The 20,309-nt window shown below is 35.8% G+C and overlaps 1 protein-coding gene across 1 annotated transcript in view; it reads right to left on the bottom strand.

Annotated features, from left to right (window-relative positions):
• LOC126763643 (probable G-protein coupled receptor 139) overlaps positions 1–20,309 on the bottom strand; it is a 226,001-nt gene that overhangs the window by 84,295 nt on the left and 121,397 nt on the right. The window contains exon 3 of the mRNA XM_050481349.1: positions 2,308–2,340. The gene's annotated coding sequence lies outside the window, so the exon portion shown is untranslated. The remainder of the gene's footprint in view (positions 1–2,307; positions 2,341–20,309) is intronic.

Raw genomic sequence — 20,309 nt, 5'->3', positions numbered from 1 at the left:
CGGTACAGTCTCCGAAGAAATTATTTAGATCGGACTACTATAGCATATAGCTGTCATACAAACTGACCGATCCAAAGCAAGTTCTATTATGGAAATCTTCTTCGAAGTTAATTTTCTATGTTTTAATAATACAACAATAACATTTGTTTTCCAATAATCTATTATTATTGAAGAAAATGATATAAAAGAAAATTAATTTTCTATGCATTGGCGAAGGAAGCATTTGATGTTACGTATACGCACTGACAAACATTTGCAAATAACTTTGGGAACCCTTTGTAAGAAGTAAATTACATATAAAAAGTGGTATTTAAGCAAGTAAAGACCAAATCTACTTAATATTTCATGCCAATAATCATTTATATATAGTATATATTATATATTATAATATAAATTATAAATTTGCACTGCTGGCACATTCCATAACTCAATAGCAGCTTTAATGAGATTACAGCAAGTCAATTGATTTTTTTTCTGTATTTTGTCGTCGGAAATGTTGTCGCACACCGAATTATGAAAGTTAATAAAATTTAAACACACCGAAATGGCCAACAAATCAAATGAGTGTCAGCAAGTAAATGGCGAGCAGCCAAGCAAAGCTAACAGTAAATAAAAATGTTGACATTTAATTTAAAATTATACGCGCTCAAAACGGCAGCAACACAAATATATATAGACGCACAAAAGCAATTTGCGTGTTTTTCTTTACTTCGAAATAAATTATATTTTTCATACAAAAACACAAAATAATTTTTCGCCTTAAAAACGCAGGTGCGTCTGTGTGTGAATGTAACCACAGAGCAAAAACAAAGTAGCCAGTGGTTTAGCGGTAATAATCGCTTTGACAGAAAACAGCACAACGCACAAAACAAAAAAGAACAAACGCTAAAAAAGGCAGGCGACAAACGGTGAAAACAAAAGAAAAAGAGGCGCAAAAAACGTGTAAAAGCATATTTTCAGGCGCGTAAAATATGCCAAACTGCGCAATTATTTTGGTTGTAATGAAAAAGTGGACAACAATTTAATGAAATGAAAAATTGGCAGGAGACGCTTTGCTCGGCAATAATCTTCATTCATAAGCGTTTATTGTTGTTTTTCGTTACAACATTTCTTTTGCACAAATACACATACACACATACAAACATTTGTTTATTTCTTTATTTTTGTGTGTGCAACGAAATGCGTGCGAATTATTGGCTGGCTCTTTATGACCGTGTTGCCCTGTTGTTTAGCACTTTGCCACGAAACGGTTGTATTTTTTGATTAAAATGTGTTCTGCTATTACATGTATTGGTTATGACCTCACAAGTAATCGAATGACCTCAAAATAATCGAGTTTGGCAGTGAACTTTCAAATGCCAACTTGTATACAATTAAGTTTGTATTAAATATTAAGAAATTACCCAAAACTGAATATAAATTTCTTCAACCGCGTGAAAAATTTTTGAAGTGTAGAATTATGAAGATAGAAATTATCTCCAGAAAACTAGAAAAGACTGGGATTATCTACTACTTAATAACAATTTTGGTAGAGAAATAATAATTTTAAAACTCTCAACCAAATGTGATTACAAAAAAGTTTTATTCGAAAGTGTAGACAAATGACCAGCTTAGAACAGAACACTCCAACACATATTTGAGAAATTCCTTCGGAAATTTGAAGTTATTCTGGCAAAAGTAAAGGTGTTTGAATTAACTTTTTAACTTAGTGTAATTGACCTACAAATTTTCAGATGCGATTTTTGGAAACGCTGTGTCCAGCGTTAGTGACGAAAATTTCTCCAGAACGCCTGAACGGATCGACTTCTTCACAACCCTCTTAGATATGATATATAATACTGGTAATAATAGATGGAATACGATTTTTGAAAATAATATTAACGTGTAACATTTTCACAAAGACAACATCGTGTTTATGGGAAACCGGTAATTTGTCAAAAACAAAAATTTGCACATTTAGTCTTCAGGTTAATACATGCATAGTAGTATTGATTTGTTTTTGCTTTTGAACTTTTCTTAATTTTACGTAGAAAAATCATCCTTACCGCTGCATATCTCTTTTCTGGCGAGATAGACTTTACGGAATCAAAATAATCAAAAAATTTTCAAAATTATTCACTGATTGCTATAATAGTACAATACTTTAAGCTATTTATTAAATAAGCTGCTTTTGGCACCCAGAGTGGAATCAAAATTTCATATGAATATACATAGATGAACTATATAAAATATTATTGTCAATGCTTTCTTATCATGTTTGCTTCTGTGGCTTTTTTTGTTTAAGAGTGTAGTGAATATTTTACTTACATTTTGACAAAAATGGAATTAGCGTTAATTGATCTGCAAAGAAATTAATATATTGAGTGATTGTTATTCAAATATATACTTGTTTAATAAACATATTTAAGTATAACTTAGAATCGAAAAGCAAAAACAAAAGAATTGAATCATTTAAATGTCGTTGCCATATATTCATACGTAATCAGATCAGCTTGCACTGACAGAAAATTCTAATAAATTGTTTGCTTGCCTGCTAAGCTTGTGGTTTCTATATGTCCGACACATAATTGTACCAAAAATTGAAATCACTAAAAGCAGACATGACTATTACAACTCCCCTCTCTGTTCCTAAGGGAAAATTGGAGACGAATTTCTCACTATATTTGTACTTCTATATTCGGACAGTCATTATTTATTTAATTTTTTTACGAGTTATAATAACAATTATTTTTTTGCGTAATCATTACCTTATAAGTAATCATTACTTTTGAGAAAAAATTTAAATATTATGATAATGATTTTTTTTTAGTTATTATGGAATTAATCAGAATTGATCATTATTGGTGAAAAATCGTAAAAGTAATTATTGTTTCTGAGCACGAAACAAAAATAAAAATTATATAATTGATTTCTTTTATGAGTTAAAATAGCACTAGATTGCCAAAGCAAGTCATTTTGATTGATTTTGAATTTCAATTAAAAAATAGTGATTTAAATAATTTTTCCTACAACGTATAAATGGATTAATTTAATCATTTTGTTGTTGCCATCATTCTTATACGTATTTACAGAGAAATATGTATATATACATATTTCGTATAGGTATATGTGAAATGTTATACTTATATTGGGCGCCGAAAAGCAGTCATTTTGACTCTTTGGAAAAGATCAGTTCGACTCTGGATTGTAATCACATGATAACATGTTCAATAACTAAAGTTATTGTCATTCGAATTTTATGCCAGGCCTGGTCACGAGCTTTGTTCCCTTCAGGTCTGCTTTTCGCACTTCCAGTCGTGCTAACACGTTGTTCAGTTGATTTTTTTCACGCCCTAAGTTCATATAAGAAATGTCCAACAGAAGAGAACTTTTAGAAAAGCTAAGAAAGATAGGGGAAGAGTGTTCCGATATAGAATCAATTGCAACGAGGTAGGAACTATCATCTGAAGATGAATCGGATCATATTCCAAGTGAGACATCTTATGCTGAAGAGCGCGATGAAGATGTCACCAATGTGCCCAAGAAAAGGCATAGGGCGCTAATTGGTTCAGATGAAGAAACTGAAAATACCTCTCAGGAGACCGAAACAGCTGCAGATGGTACTGTGTGGACAAAATTTAACGAAGGTGATATTCCCGGAAGGCTACCATCTACGTGTATTTGCAAGGGTGTGCCAGGACCAACAGGCTACGCAAAACGGAGCGTTATGATAACTAATCTTGTTAGTGCATTCTCGTTGATAATAAACGATTATATTATCAAACATATACAAAAGTGTACAGAAAGAGAAGCCCTCCGAATTTTGGACTACGATTGGAAAACTACACTGCCGGAAATACGTGCTTTTGTTGGCATTTTATATGCTCGTGGAGCCTATGAAGCAAAAAACTAACTAAAACTAAGTTAATAATGGTCAGTAAAGTGGGGTTCCGAATTTTTCAGAAGAACTATATCCCGAGATGAGTTCAAGCAAATTCTACGTTTTATTCGTTTTGACAAACGGAGTGAAAGAAGTACACGCATCCGAACAAATAAATTTGCCTTTGTTTTCGGAAATATGGGACAAGTTTATTGAAAACAGTCAAGCTTGCTATCAACCAGGACAACACATAACAGTTGACGAACAACTATAATTATTTCCAACAAAAGCTAGGTGCAAGTTTATACAATATATGCCTAATATGCCGCATAAATATGGCATCAAATTCTGGCTTGCATCAGACGTTACTACGTACGTGTTGAAAGGTTTTGCTTACTTGGGGAAAGATGAACAACGACCATCGTCAATGCTTCTGAGCGAATACGTGGTTCTGAAACTTGTCGATCCAAGTACAGACTGTGGAAGAAACCGACCGACAACTTTTTTACCAGCATGTCACTAGCGACGAAAATATTAGCCAAAAAAAAAACTACATTAGTTGGAACTATTAGAGGAAATAAAAGAGAATTACCCAAAGCAGCCAAACAGTCGAAGGATAACATGCCTCGTTTTACCACTCTTTTAAATAGATCAGAAAATTACAATATATAAAAGCAAACCGAACAAAGAGTGGCTGTTCTAAGTTCTAGGCATAAATTTGTAAAAATTGATAAAAGTAATAGAAAAATGTTACCAGATTTTATTCAGTTTTATAATAAAACAAAAATTGGCGTTGATATGACAGATCAAATGGCCAGAAAATATACGGTGAAATCTAGTTCTCGTAGATGGCCCCTACAAATATTTTTTAACATTTTAGATTTAGCTGCAATAAATGCTTGGATCCTTTATAAAGATGTGACCGGAATACAAATAGAACGAAAGCAGTTCCTGTTTCAATTAGCAGAGCAGCTAGCCGGCAATTACAGAACTGAAAGAAGCAAACATTCATCACAGCAGAAAGACACACAAGTATCAACTGCAACATCTTCAAACACAATAAGATTTGACCAAACGAAAAATTTGTCAAATACGACTTTGCCACACTAACAAAACAAATAATATTTGTCAGAAATGTAAAAAGTATGTTTGCGGTAGAGATACATCCAAAAAGATTTGCACTTTCATTTGCTTAAAATGTCTAAATAAATTTGTATAATTTTTTTTCGCACTGAAGTACATTTTGTTAATCTTAATACTTTTAAATAACTCGTTATATGACTGTAAGTGATATAAAATATAATAAAATTAATGTCAAACAAATTTCTTTGCGCATTTCACAATGCAGTCATTTTGACTGCTTTCACGCTATATACTTGTATGTAGGTATATACTAAGCTCCCGTCTTTCTAATGATAATTACTGTTTTTGAGTAATCATTACCTTATAAGTAATCATTAATTTTCGGAAAAACCAAAAAATAGAAATAATATAATAATGATTATTTTTTACTTATTAAGGACTTATTAAGGAAATATTCAAAATTAAGCATTATAAGTGAAAAATCTTAAAAATTCGAAATTGAAAATTCCTGATTGGATTGCACAGACCATCGAAATAGATTAAGATGACGCTATCTTTTTTAACGTCGATTCTAAGTTTAGATTATTTTATTTAAAAATGACAACATTAGTCATTATTTACGATCACTGCTCAGTAATAATCAAACGCATTATATATTTATATTGCTAATGCAATAATTGAGGCATAAAAAATTCTTAATTTTCATTTATATTCGAACTCTATAATATCAACTTTCCGCCAATATGTGAATAATTAATATGCAATTACTGGTCTACCTATTTACTGCTATATTTAATTATGTTAAATGTTTCAACGTCAATAATTACAATTACAGCAATTGCCCGTTAATCTATAATTACAGCAACATCGTGCGGAAATGAGCTGAAAGCTTTTAAAAGTACTGGCAATGCCATGCATGTAATCAAATTTGCTTGGATGTATATAATTAAATATGTGTGTATGTGTGCTTGTATATGTGGGAGCATATCCCATTACAATTAAAAAGAGTAAGTAATTGCATTTCTCGCAAAACAATGATGCCGATTGTTAATGATTTCGTTTTCACAACGTGTTAATGATGCGAATTTGGCGAATGATAGAATGAGCAATAACATCATCAATATAATTGATTGCTAATTTGTGGAATGAGTGTGGAATGCAATTACCATAAATTAAAACACATTCACATCGCGATGTGTCAATAACATTTCAGCATTAATTTCACACATTCCTTTAATATGAATTACGCAGCGAATTCATTTGAGCTTCTTTAACAAACCTACGATTACATAGGGGTTTCGAGGGCACTGTAACAGTGTGAGTGCAATTTTTTCCCGATTTCAATCCCTCAAACAATTCAATTTGTGCATTTGAATTTTCTGGCATATAATATAGGGGACGTTTAGCCCTGCGGCTAAAGCCTACTATACACAGTTATGTATATGGCTAGAGGCTTAGTTCGACTTGTGTCCTATTTAAATGCAATTGATTCTGGACTTATTGTCGACAGGTGCAGGAAATACTGTAGTTACTAAGAACGATATACAACACAATTTCCTAGAGGGCCCATAGGCGGATCAGTGCGAGATGGAAATGCTTTAAGTACATGCAAGGTCGCACTGATCATATGCAAGACCCTCTTAGGAAAACTCGCTTGCTTATTACTCATACGGTCTCGAAAGCTCTACAAAACGGCTCTTGATCTCTTGTCCGTTAATTTGATCTCTTGACAGGTCACAACCTACTGGCATCACATGCGAGCCGGATAGGCATCAGTAATGAGGATAATTGCAGAAAATGCAGAGAAGTTGGCATGAGATAGACGCTGGAACAACTCCTATGCCTGTGTTCAGCACTATATTGAACTCGCTTTAAGCATGTGAGAGCTTCGGTGTTCAAAGGACTAGACGTGGTATCAAACGTAGATTCGCAAAGCGCTCTTAAAGTTCGCAAAAAGCGTTGATGCCTTTCATGTCGTATACTTTACCTCAAACTAAACTCAACCTCCATTTGGCATTAATAAAGGCCAGTAAGTCTATGTATGATGTGCGAGCCGGCCAGTATAACTTAATTTAACCTATTCTCCACGCAACTCATTGCATTTATTCATGTTTCTCTGAATAGAAACGGTGACTGAAATGTCTCTCTCACTCTCTGATCTCAAAGAAAAGGGGATACCATCAGGTGGTGTTTATACAATGTATATATACTAGAGGACCCGCCCACGTTTTACTGTGGCTGATACATAGGTAGTACTACTATTACCATCTATATGATTTCTATTAGTTAGTTAGATTATAAGTATTAGTTAAGGAATAATCGCATTTTGGTGAAATGAATCAAAAAGCATTTCGTGCGTTAAGAAAGAATTGGTTTTTGGGGTAAAAATACTATTGAATTTGGGCTGTGCATCAGTGAAATCAATCGAGTCCAATCGATTGTCAGCCTGGTTGACTGCATATTAAGAAACGGTTCTCAAGCGTGGAAAGACAAAAAAAATCGGCTGGCAAGGTTATGGCATCAGTCTTGCAATGCTTCGAAAAGATTTCTGTATATCTCAAATTTTAATAGACCTTTTTATCAACACTTCAGTTATGCCGCTTTTATGCCAGATCTTTGCAATTTTAAATTGCCTGTCAAGATACCCCCTCCAATAGTTAGCAGGTATAAAAAAAATGTTACCCCATAGATGTATGGAATCACCCAATTTATTACTTAAGAACGAACAACTCTGTCCACGTTATGAAAACTTGTCTACAGATGTCGTCTTTTACTTTGGCATAGTTTTGTTTATTGCACGTTTACGCCAATTTAAGGTCTGAATATTGGATACTGCGATGGTAGCGCCATCTATCGGTCAAACATTCTAAAATTAGCAATTAATTACAAATGAAAAATTAGTTTAAAAAAACATTTTCCAGTGGACCAAATTGTGAATCTGAACCATTCACGAATCTCCTTGAACACACACAAAAAATTTCATCAAAATCGGTCAAGCCGTTTAGGAGCAGTTCAATTACAAACACACGGTCAGAAGATTTATATATATAAAGATTTCCGCTACATCTTATGTGGTGTTCGCCAAATTGTAGAAGTTATTAAATATTTTGTGAAATCTCTCTCTCGGGCATGACAAGAGTCTGGAAATACAAAATAATTACTGAGCTGATATGTCAAAGAGTGACAGATGGCAGATGCCAGCCGCACCTCTAGGCAATAAAAGCTGACGCATTCAGCAAACATACAATTCGAATAGATTTGATTAGCCACTTCTTTTACAAGGTAGCTCTTTAGGCTCTATAGGGCCGCGTGAGCATGGGCACATGATTCGAAATTAAGCATAGTTTTACAGCTGGAATTGAAAACACAAAGCAATTTTATAATAATATATGTAGATACTTAAAACCATATAAGCACTCTTTTTCATCTAAGAAAACATAAAAAACAAAATTGTAGTATACTTCGTTCTCTTCACTCCAGTGTTGTCCAGTTAAGCTCTTCAAAAACTTGTTGCTCATATCTTTAACTTAGCATATAAAACACTGCTTTGTTTGTTTTCAAAACTGACTATAAGGACATCATTATTCATACGCAACTCGCCCATTAGTACTGCCACGTCCCATTACATTCTAAGTTATAATAATGCACAAGGCCAACTACGTTTGCATATGGCTTCTATTACGCTCCAGCTTATGACCATGATGACTTGCTCCAGGTGTTCTTACCTTTATGCCAGCCTTTCTGCGCTTATCCTGCAATTTGTATCTCTAATGCCCTCACCTATCCTCTGCAATCAGCTTTTCACACACTCACTCATGCACATGAGGACTCTAAACGTACAGCACTGCCATTATATAGCCTTCGTGCTTCAGATTTCCCGTTTGTAAATTCACGTATCCTGTGCCACACTTTATAGCTTTGCGTGTGTGGGCTTGCGCTGGAAGGAGTTCGAGATTTATATGGTCTTCCATCGTTGCTTCCACCAAGGTGAACTTATGCTGATTATATTAGACATAATAGAATGGTTGTTGTTATTGTTGTTGTCATATGATTTTTCATGGTTTACTGCCTGTTGCTACTAAACTGCGTCACTTGAGTATATTAAAGTCGCATTAGAATAAATTTAATGCGCAGATGAGTCACTTAAGATACGATTGTTCTATCTTCAGTATACATTTTTCTTTATTCAATTAATTGGCGCTTGAAAATTAGTTAAAAGTGAAATTATGGAATATTTTTATTAAAAATTTTTGTTGGATTCTGTAAAAAGAAGTCGCAAGTAGGTCAATGATCCAGAGAATATTGATGTTTAGGGAAGTAGTTATCAGCTCAGTTCGAACAGTTTGGCCGAATCGATGACGGAGCTGATAGCCGGTATAAGCAAGAATCGTTTTTCTTTCTCCATAAAATGAGGCCATTATGTCCCTACTTCGGCTTTAAATCGACCCAGTAATTCCGCATGGTGTATTCATGTAACCATTTTATTATCCCAAGTAATCCCAGCGGTGGACATCCCATTTTCCATCGATAGGACAGGTTTTTACTGCTTGCTGCGGACCTGTGGAGTGAAATATACTGTTTCAACTGTTCATTGGTTTCTGGTGTGTATTAGTTGATCTAAGAGTATTTCGTCGGCGGTTGAGGACAGCCTAACGGCACAGTGCTCAAAAACGCAGCGGATCAAATCAATGCGTTAATCAACACCCTTTAATACCAGACATTTTCAGTACCAATTAGCAGTAGGCCTAACCACCTTTGTAGGGTTCGAGGTTCGTCTAAAACCTCTTTGGGTCCGGCACCCAGTTCCAATGGTACCAGAATTAAGTCTTCGATCAGGCCTCGAACCCGAAACTACCACCAGTTGAGTTTCCATACTGCCCTGAAATGGTGACCAGGTGTTAGACCTCATACGCCTATTATACTTACGCACACATCATTCGCAGAAGAAGCTAACCTTAATTCATGGTTAAATGTCTTCGCCGCCTAAAAAATTCACGCGCAGACGACCCTAACTACGATACTCCCCGAGGGGCCAATCCGCATGAGCAGGTTGGTGCAAGCTCCGAGGACACCTACCACGTGGTACCAGAATTAAGGAACTACTCCCAGTTTCCATACTGCTCTGGACTCGTGACCAGGAGTTGGACCTCATACACCCATAACTCGCACACACCATTCACAGAAGAAGCTAACCCTAATTCTCAGTTCAACGCCTTCGCCGCCTAAACAATTCTCGCGCAGACGACCATAACTGTTCGGCATTCCGAATAGTGGAGATCGCATTGCTAACATGTAAACGTCCATTAGTCGAGCTATTCCCCATACCAGCCAGATCCCTAATGTCCAAGTACAACGGACATTCTGTAATTACATGCAACCAGCCCTCTACCTCCGACCGACAAAAACAACCCGACCTATAAGATATGTTCCTCTGATGTAAAAATACATTCTGAGGTCCATGCTCCGTAAGCAGAAAATCCAGGCTCAGACATAAACTGAAGGCTGGGTTACGCTCATCAAACCCAACGTTACGAAAGTACTCATAAGTCACTCCACCTTTAGGACTATTGTCCCAACGGTTCTTTCCACTTACACCTGACCCTATCATCTAGAAACCTCATGCTCTTTAGATATCTCTCCCTCTGCACATCATCATCGGAAATCCAGTCGATCCGCAGCAATGACACACTGAAGTCCCTTCTTAACCTGAATACAACAGCTCGTTGTATGACAATCAGGTCAAGAGGGTGTGCACCTAACAAAACCTGCAAGGCATCCGTTGAGACGGTGCGAAATACAGGTAAAAAGGCAGCCTAGGCTAACACAACGCTGTATTGAGAGGAGTTTTTGGCACCCCACGACTGTCGTGGCTGCTTCCCATCTACCAGCAGCTACATAAGTGGTACAGGCCACAAACAAGCCACGATATATAACGCGAACAGCTCGACGTCTGAGACCGCTCCTCCAGGACAGCAAGTTTCAGGCACTTGTGTGTTTACCGTCACAAACCGACATGAGAACACGTGGAAACTCGTTAAACCAGGTTTGCAAGGTCGCTTTTAGGAGGAGAGTTACCGTATACAATAACCACACGCTCTTTGATTTCATTGCGTGATTTCTCCTTCAAAAACGAGAATGTAATGTCTCCACTTAGCTGTGGTACAGTATATATAATGTATATATATTTACGCTTCCGACATCTACAAAAGCGAAGTTTACGCTGATGACACGACAAATACAATAATCCACATAGACAAGAGCTGTGAGTAACGGAAGAACAAAGCACGCGGCACTTTCAAGGATGGCCATCGGACGAGCATGCTTGCTCGCATTACGAACAAATTGAATTTGTCTTCACGCTGGCGACACGTCGTGTCACATGTCGTTGTTTGTCCAAGAAATGAGCCAAATTCAATTTCGGCAATATGTGTCAGGCGTCTGACCGAATGCCAACAGCTGATCCGTTATTGCCAGCATACGACGAAGATGCTTTAGTCGCTTTAGGATGTGTAGGTGTGTCTAATTTTGTATGTCTGTATTCAGTTGTGGTTGCTGTTGTTGCAACGTGTGTAATTTCTATGAATGTCAATATTATTGTAATTTCAATCTTCTTCTTTGTTTTCTTTGAATTAACACGTTTTTACTCGCATCGCCGTGAGTTGGCAATTCTGAGATAATATTGAAGGTGAATGGCTCCGTTAAATCGTGTTTTCAATTTCGGCATTGCACGTGATATTCCTGGGGAATTGCGAACGTGACTTGTCTGGCGAGAGAACGTACTCAACGCTTATGACTTACGTGAGTGCACACACATACATTCATACTTACATATATACATACATATGAACAGACGGCGTGGCGATCGTTCGTGGCAACCTTGAGTTTAGGACTGAGACGCTCTTACTTACCACAATTGCTTTCCTCCCACAAAACTCATTTGCTTACACAATAGAAACATGCAACATGCTTGAGCAATATGATGCTTTTATTATGCTTTTTGGTAGTTTTGGTGTGTCAAAATGATTGCCAGATTATTGTCACCAATGCAACTGTCTGTTTTGTTTGTATACGAAAATGCTTTTTGCTGCTGGTGGCAATTATGTTGCTGAATGCCATCTGTTTGCTGGTGGCAATGATTGGCGGAAAGCTGTGGATATCAGTATGTTTCTCTGCGGTGAATGTCACCGGAAGATGTTCTCCATGAAAGGCAGGGATATTTTAAAAAGCAAGGAAAGCAATGACTTTGTGTGCAGTGATTCAAGATTCGAAATGAAGGCACTAAAGTGAAATAGAAGGACGCTAAGAAGTAGAGAGAGAAAAAGAATGGGCGGGGACGAAGCATGCCATGTTAGTTTTCTTCAGTTGTGTTACACCCAAGTGATGTTCCTTTCTATAGAGGGAAAGATTTTGCAAAAATAAAGAGATATTTTTTCTGTAAAGATCAACTCAACTTATTTTAAAATATACGAAATTCACCTAGACAACTGAAGCAGTTAGAATACCAGCAACATTTCTTCACACGCTAGTAAAGCATTGATAGAAGTCTTAGAGCTTAAAAATGTATTTTGCGCCAAAATATTTGATATTGTTGCAAGCACTATATGTTTCAGCAGAACAAGTGTTGTGCTACTCGGCCTTTTTAGGGGATTCTTGACACAGGCCAAGTCGCTCTGATTCGAGGAAGAAAGGTATTAGGACTTATGCCTTTTTAAAAATTCCATTACAAAGCTTACACTGCATACGGCATAGGCAAATTCACAGATAAGTGTATTGTTACTGTTTAATTTAGGTGTGTATTATAGTCCAGAAATTTTATAAATTCTTAATTTTTTCACAACTCGATGTTCAAAATATTTAAAAATATCTCCATAGAAGAATTATTCGAGATTCAAATTATTTATGAAGATATAGCCGGTTTAGTGCCGTGATAGCAGGAGCGGCTTAGCAAACAATCGCAACAGTAAACGGCTGGAAGTAAAACTTTAAACGCGTTGCCACAATATCTCAAGTTTTAATCACTTGGTTTATATGAAATATGACACGAATATTCTTCAAATATCTCTCCATCACACGAAGCAACAAAAAGAAAAACATTTAAGTTGCAATATTTCTAAAAATCGACAAAAATAAAAAAAAAATCTCTTCTTAATCTTGCAGCTTCTAGAAATAACGAAATTCGTACGAATCAAGAATCGAGCATTGGTTTATTTTTCAGTTTATTACCAATGTGGAAATCATAGCGACGGAGATACGGCTTTTCTACGTCTAGGACGGATTACCCAATGAAAAAAAAGTAATTAATTACTTCAGTGTACTCTTCAAATATTAATAAAATGATAAAAAAGGTTGGTAAAAATATCAAATTATATTTTTTTCAGTTGCCAAAAAACGCTCGAAATTCCGGCTCCTAGAGTAGTATAATAACCGGTCCAAATGTGGCCAAAGCGCATGTGAGATTTATGGGCTTTTCAAAAAACTTAGTATTTCGAGAATGCTTGTTTACTGTGCTATAGATGGTTTTTCCCAAACATATACAGTTGACGACAGAAAGAGAAATGATCGGTCTCGCGTAGCTCGAATTAATTCAGCTAAGAAAACTTTTCGCGAACACAGACATCATCTTACAAAATAGGAAATTGTACTCGCATCAAGAGAATAAACATATCCACCAGTTAAATCACAAGTCTTAAAGAAACTGATATTCCCAGGAAAATCTATCGTCGATCAACTGTTCATTGTCTGATAACACTTTTGAAGAAAATTGGGCTAAACAGCGGCAAATAGCCACTTTCGTGGCATGCGGTCAACGGCCATGAAAGCATTATCTAGCTTTAGCTCTTAAGTTGCATTTAAGCTAGTACTTCTTCTTCTTTATGGCAGACATACCTAAGTTCTGGCCGTCAACAGTGACGTGGGAGCCAAGCCGCGAATGCGATGACTATTTGTTTCATGACAGGAACTATTTTGTTTTGCCCTCGTTCATAACTAAACCCATTTCCTTCGCTGCCTTATTCAGTCTGGAGAAAGCACAACTAACGGCGTTGTTGTTCAGTCCAATGATATCAATATATTTGATATATGAAACTTTAGCTAGAACACACTTAACATATAAAGAAGTTACCATACAAGCTCCGACAAATAAGCAACTTTTTGGAGAGAAAAACACGTGTGTAAAACTTCAGATCGATACTTCAAAAACTGTGTGACTAGTTCTCATATATACAGACGGACAGACAAACGAACATAGTTAAATCGGCTCAGCTCGTCTTGCTGATGATTTATTTATGTATTTTTGGGCCTCAAATGTTTTTTTTGGGTGTTAAAAGCCGTGTGTAATATATTCCATTCAGAGTATAAAAAATCATGTACAAGAATTACTCATTTATTATTGTCCAACTGAAGTGGAAAGAACTGTGATGGTTCGGTAGTCAAGAATGAATTGAGCCAATTTTCGGTACTCCGTTCAAAAGGGAACTGAGTAAGAGTCTTCTAAATCGGCCGCACTAATGGTAGGCAGAAGACATCTAGTGGTAAATTTCCAACCTTTTTTGGTAATCAGTCGCTTTAACTTGTTGAGTTGTTGACGTTGGAGTTCTTGGCTTCAATTCATTTAGAACCCAATATCATTGCTTTTTGATACATCCGGTTGCTTTCAAACTTTTTGAAGTGGTTTCTAGAGCATCTCTGGAAGATTTTTCCAGATTATCTTGCGTTTGGCAACAATCCTCATACATTATTCTTTCGAGTTGATGGTGAGTACCTTCAAACTCTTTCAGTTACATCATGTTCAGCATAAACTTCAACCGGAATACGAATTGTCAAAGCTGCAAGTGAATGACATATACTGAAAAATTCGCACAAGGACAATAAAATCCAATGTTTGTGCGGAAAATTGAAATAATTAAAAGTAATCAAGTTATATAATTTCTTGGCAAACCGCAGGAATATAATTATAGACCTAGTACTATAGATCGAACACACGTCGAAATTAAAGTTAGCACAAAAACTTACTCTAAATACTTTTCACAACCTTTTTGTTCGCACACTACGTTAAATAACTTAACCTGACTTATCAACTCTACACCAACTTGATATTTAATAAGTTCAGTACGAAATTGAATTAAATAAAATTTTTCCATATTTTTCTCTGTGCCAACAAACAAATATTTATCTAAATCTGATCTTGTCGCAAATCAACGAATGTTCAAACACGCAAGTCGTACCTCGAACCATTGACATATGCCAGCGGCTATATGCGAGTACAAATTGATGCATGTTTGTAGAAACTTAGCGATATTAGCGATAACTGCAAGGGCCTCGCATGTTGTCTAAACATTAGCTGATTGCTCTAACACTCACCTTTCCGGCCGGCGTAGCCAGCCCTTAGGCGCAGGGCATGCCAAATACACTTAACGCAAAATGCTTCCTTCCTTCTCAAACCCACCGGCCGGAGAGTGGCGGCTGAGTGACCAGTGAGTCGCACGCTTGCATGTTTCAGCAACATTGTTGCCGCACACAAATTTAATGATTAATAAGCTTTTAGATTGTGCAGAAACACTTTATCGGCGCAAGTGCAAACAGCTAGTTAGAGCCGACTAAATGGCGAGGGGTATTTGTGGCTTATACAAAGACACACAAACACATATTTGCACTTAAATAGCTGTACATGTTCATATGTATGTATATTGTGGCGGTATTTACTGTAGTGTGTAGCGTAAAATGCTGTTTGCCTTTTGGCTTTATTGGTTGATTAAATGTAATGAGTTATCGGTTGGAGGTGGTGGTGGAGGTAAAGTGATTTGCAGTCCATTTTTCGTAGTTTGCATATGTGGAGTCCACTACAGGGGGGCATATTATTCTCTGTGTTTATATATACAGTAGGCTGTGCTTTATTTCCCAGCTTTGAAAATAGCATATTCCATTACAACAAACATTACAGCGCCCTACCAAAAAAGTTATTTTCATATATGTGCTTTCTAATTTCTGTGTTGCTCATACGACCAGGTGTACCGTATGTATGCACAGTACATTTGGTGTAGTATTATTTTAACTGCGTATAACTTTTAAAAGTATATTTTTATAGGAAAAATCGTAATTTTTTATTAAGAGAAACCTTTTGTATTAGAATATTCAAATATTTGGGCTTAAACGCTTTGGAGGAAAAAAAAGTGAATGCCAAAGCTGCAAAGAGTTCAAACTGAAAACGCGATAGAAAAAATAAACTAGGGAAATAACGAACTCCCTAATATATAAGCTTGTATTTGTTGACATGGAAATTGGCCACTGTTTATTGATTGCCACCACAAGCTTATTGCTGCCTTTAAATGGGTCAATTTGAAAAACAAGAGTTAAAAGCGATAATCGATAGTGCAAAAGAATTTCTATTTTCGCTTTCTAATTTCGAACTGCAGTTAACTTGTGCGGCATTTATAAAGTGGTGCTAAACTGTAAAAGCGCATAACTGAATATTGAAAAATGTTTTTTCGATAAAATATTGTTACAACATAGCATCACTATTTTAGAAGTTGACAGCTTCTCACTACCTTCAAAGGCAGAAGAAAAGCAGATTAAAGAGCAAAAGAATCGGTCGAGTGCTTCCACACGATGTTTCGAAGGTTTCAAAGATAAAAGTTTTTGAATGAAAGAATCAGAAGCACGCGGTGGTTCAGCGAGGACATAACAGATTGAGGGAATCTTAGTCCCGTTGGTTTCCCAATTGGCCTTCTTAGGTTTGATGTGCGTTGTCAGACATCCATTCTACCTACCTATCTGCCTACAGATATACTTAAATGAATTAAATGGAAAAAATTATGAATTTAATCAAAAATTGTTCCTTATATACACATTTTAAATTAAATAAATATTTTGAAAATATTGATTTTTATCACAAAAAATATTTTTTTACTAAATCAGCCTAAGTCGATTTATGTGTTAATTTATGTTTCTTCTCGTCATTCAAAAATTGATTGATTGATTGCTGTTTTCCTGCGTCAATAAATAAATAAATTATTAAGTCCGTTTGAGTAGCGCAAACAGCCGTTATTGATAATATTTTTAGTTCGACCTTCGCCTTGAATTCGCAATCTACCTATAAATTACCATATATACTGCCTTAAGTTTTGATGTATTTATAGTGGCCTTAACTTTTTTCAAATATAAATATTTTTATACTCTCGCAACATGTTGCACAGAGAATAATAATTTTGTTCATCGAATGGTTGTTTGTATCAGCTAAATTAAATTGAGTTTGATTCACGCCAATAAATATATACCATATATAAGTGTACCAAAATAATCAGTATGGCGTAAGGAATATTTTTCGCATATTTGTCTATTCGTTTGTCAGCCCGTCCGTTGATATGCTTTTGCAATAATTTTATTAAATACAATTAGCTATCTGCATAAAACTTGAAAATATGAAGAGGCTAGTATTACATAGGCGCGTAAAAGGAATATGCCCTCAAACTGGCATTATTCGATCAAGAAGAAAATAATACAACCCGCTCACTAATCAAGCTACAAAATTTGAGAGTTTATGGTTTCAATAGGCTACTCGATTACCGATCAGCAGTTATACTTGATAGTGTTCTTCATTTCGTTTTTTTTTTCTAATGATTAAAATTTATCAGCTGATTGCTAATTTATCATAGCACACAACCAAAATTACAGCCCGGACAACAACCGGTAGAGTTAAACACAGCCAAATTTACAGTATGCACAACAACCCGTACAGTACAGCATTACAGTTGCAATTTGATTTGATTTCGATAAGGAATTAATGTAGTCAAGAACGGTTTATGTTTTGTATGGTAAATTGATCTAAATTAGCGCTTTAATCGAACAATGAACTTCTAATTGAGCAGCTAACTCCTGTTCGAAAAGGTTATTACTCAAATCTTACCATTTGACTTTTATAGTCTGTCATTTTTTCGAACAAAACTTTCCGCATATTCCATAGTTGAAGTTGCCGAATAAAATTTTTGGTTGACGTTAAATGTTTTCTTGATATTTTTGTTTTTATTAAAGCCCAAACATTAACTACTGGATTGGCGTTTTTCGAATGTGACGGTCAATCTTTAGGATCAATATGGTTCTTTTGTTTTCATAGAACTCAGAATCTATTTTTTGTTTGGACTCACTAGTTGTAGATCCAATCACAGTTATTTAGCCGTGCAGCATTTAATTGCGTTTGAATGGCGCCGCTAAGGGTGGCAAGTCAGGATCGACGATCAGTAAGGATTTTCTATATACGAGGGCTGCTATATATATTCTGGCCTAGGGCAACACTAAGTGTTGCCAGGTGCAATCTGACATTTCCATTGGAAAGCTTGACATTTTTTAGCATAACATCACTCAGAACGTTTTGTCATTTAATCGTTAATTGTTTTATTTACAGGGAATTAAAAAATTCATCTCGGCCAAAAAATGGAATTAACTCGTGAACATTTTCGTGCGATCATTTTTCACAACTTTCGACGTGGATTATCACGACAAGAGTGCATCGATGAACTAAAATCTTTGTATGGCTATGAAGCACCATCCTATAGCACTGTGAAAAACTGGTACAACGAATTCAATCGTGGCCGACGCTCGCTCAAAGACGAATTCCATGAAGGTCGTCCAAAAACAGCCGTTGTGCCAGAAAACATCGATGCCGTACGTGAACTGATAATGCAAGACCGTCATGTAACATACCTTCAGATAGAGGCATGCCTATGCATTTCTCCCACCAACATACATTCGATATTGCATGAACACCTGGCCGTAAAAAAGGTTTGTTCTCGTTGGATCCCGCACAATTTGACAATCGCTCAAAAAAAGGCTCGTGTGGATTGGTGTAAAGAAATGCTGAAAAAATACGATCGCGGTGCTTCAAAAGACGTTTATAAGATCGTCACAGGTGACGAATCATGGATCTATGCGTATGAGCTCGAAACAAAACAGCAATCGACAAAAAAAAAAAAAAAAAAAAATAAAAAAAAACATTTTCGTTGATAAATATGCCTATTTACATTATTAGGCCAGAAATATATATAGCAACCTACGTATTTGATGGGATTGACAAAATATCATCTACTAAGAGCTGTCCACCAATGACTGAAAGGAGCGATCGTCCAGAAGCGGCCAAGCTTTGGTCAAGTGGAGCGGTTAGTTACTCGCCAGAAACTCCGGGAGTTTGGTTGAGAGGTTTTTAAGCCTCCGGCTTATACTTCAAACATAGTACTAATTGAATATTATTTGTTATTTTCTATAGCGTATGATTTTGCTGGTGAAAAATTCGGCTTAAGAAAAGCTTTCAGAAGTCGATTGTGCTAATTTTTTGCGAATAGGCACGAGGGTGTCTAGAAGAGTGTCATTATGAAATTACGTTCCAAGTGTCAATAACTTATTGAATGGGAAGGTGAATATTTTACCTAAATTGGATCATTCTAACTATGTTAAGAGCTTTCAAATCCATACAAAAATAATTTATATCAATTTACTAGACCAAATAATATGTTAAGAAGATAAAAGCTCAAATTGTGATCAATATTGCATTACTTAACTTGATTAGCTAATAATTAATTAATTTTTTGAATTAAATTAAATTTCAACGAGAAAAAAGAAACTGACTATAAGTTTTCAAGACAAACAAATGAAAGGACAATGTAAACAATACCCACACCCATGTAAAGATATAATGGCATGAGTATGTTAAATTAATTGTGTTTACTCTCTTCTTGAAAAGGCACTCTTTTCTATGAATATTCGTCCGTTTGTAATGTTTAAAGTAAACAATTTGTCAAATTTATGCAAATAGTTTCTTGAATACACAAATGATTGTGACAAACTTAAATAGCAAATACAAAAATCACTGGCAATTCGTACGTGTCATTGAGCACCCAAACGCAGTGAGTGCTTAAAGAGCTGAAAATACAATCACAGGCGAGAGAGTAAAGAGGAAAAATCAATTCGGCACTCATAGCGGGTCTATTAAACTTTTGTCAAACTTTCGATGGCCTTGTCATTGACTTCAATTAAATGACTCAAACAGAGCTGGGCAAAAACAATAAGTAGCAGAAGAAACAAGGAAAATTCAACGAAAAACAAAAACGACAAAAAAAAACTACAAATAAATACCCGAAAAAGCGGGCGTCGACAGGAGCGACCATGAGCTTCTCGCCAGATAAAAGTTGAAGAGCGCCAAGCAAATTGGCGAAAAGCGAAAGTAAGCAAATACATAAATACAAATATATATAATTTGGTAAGTGCAGAAACAAATAGGAACAAGTGGACAAAGCAAACAAAAGAAACACAAACAAAAAAACACACACACAAAAAAGTAAAACAAAGAAAAGAAACATTCAAAAAACAAAATAAAACATTC

This window comes from Bactrocera neohumeralis, chromosome 6 (assembly GCF_024586455.1).
Source record: "Bactrocera neohumeralis isolate Rockhampton chromosome 6, APGP_CSIRO_Bneo_wtdbg2-racon-allhic-juicebox.fasta_v2, whole genome shotgun sequence".
NCBI lineage: Eukaryota > Metazoa > Arthropoda > Insecta > Diptera > Tephritidae > Bactrocera > Bactrocera neohumeralis.
Note: the sequence above shows the minus strand (reverse complement) of the source record. Positions and strands in the feature narration are given on the sequence as shown.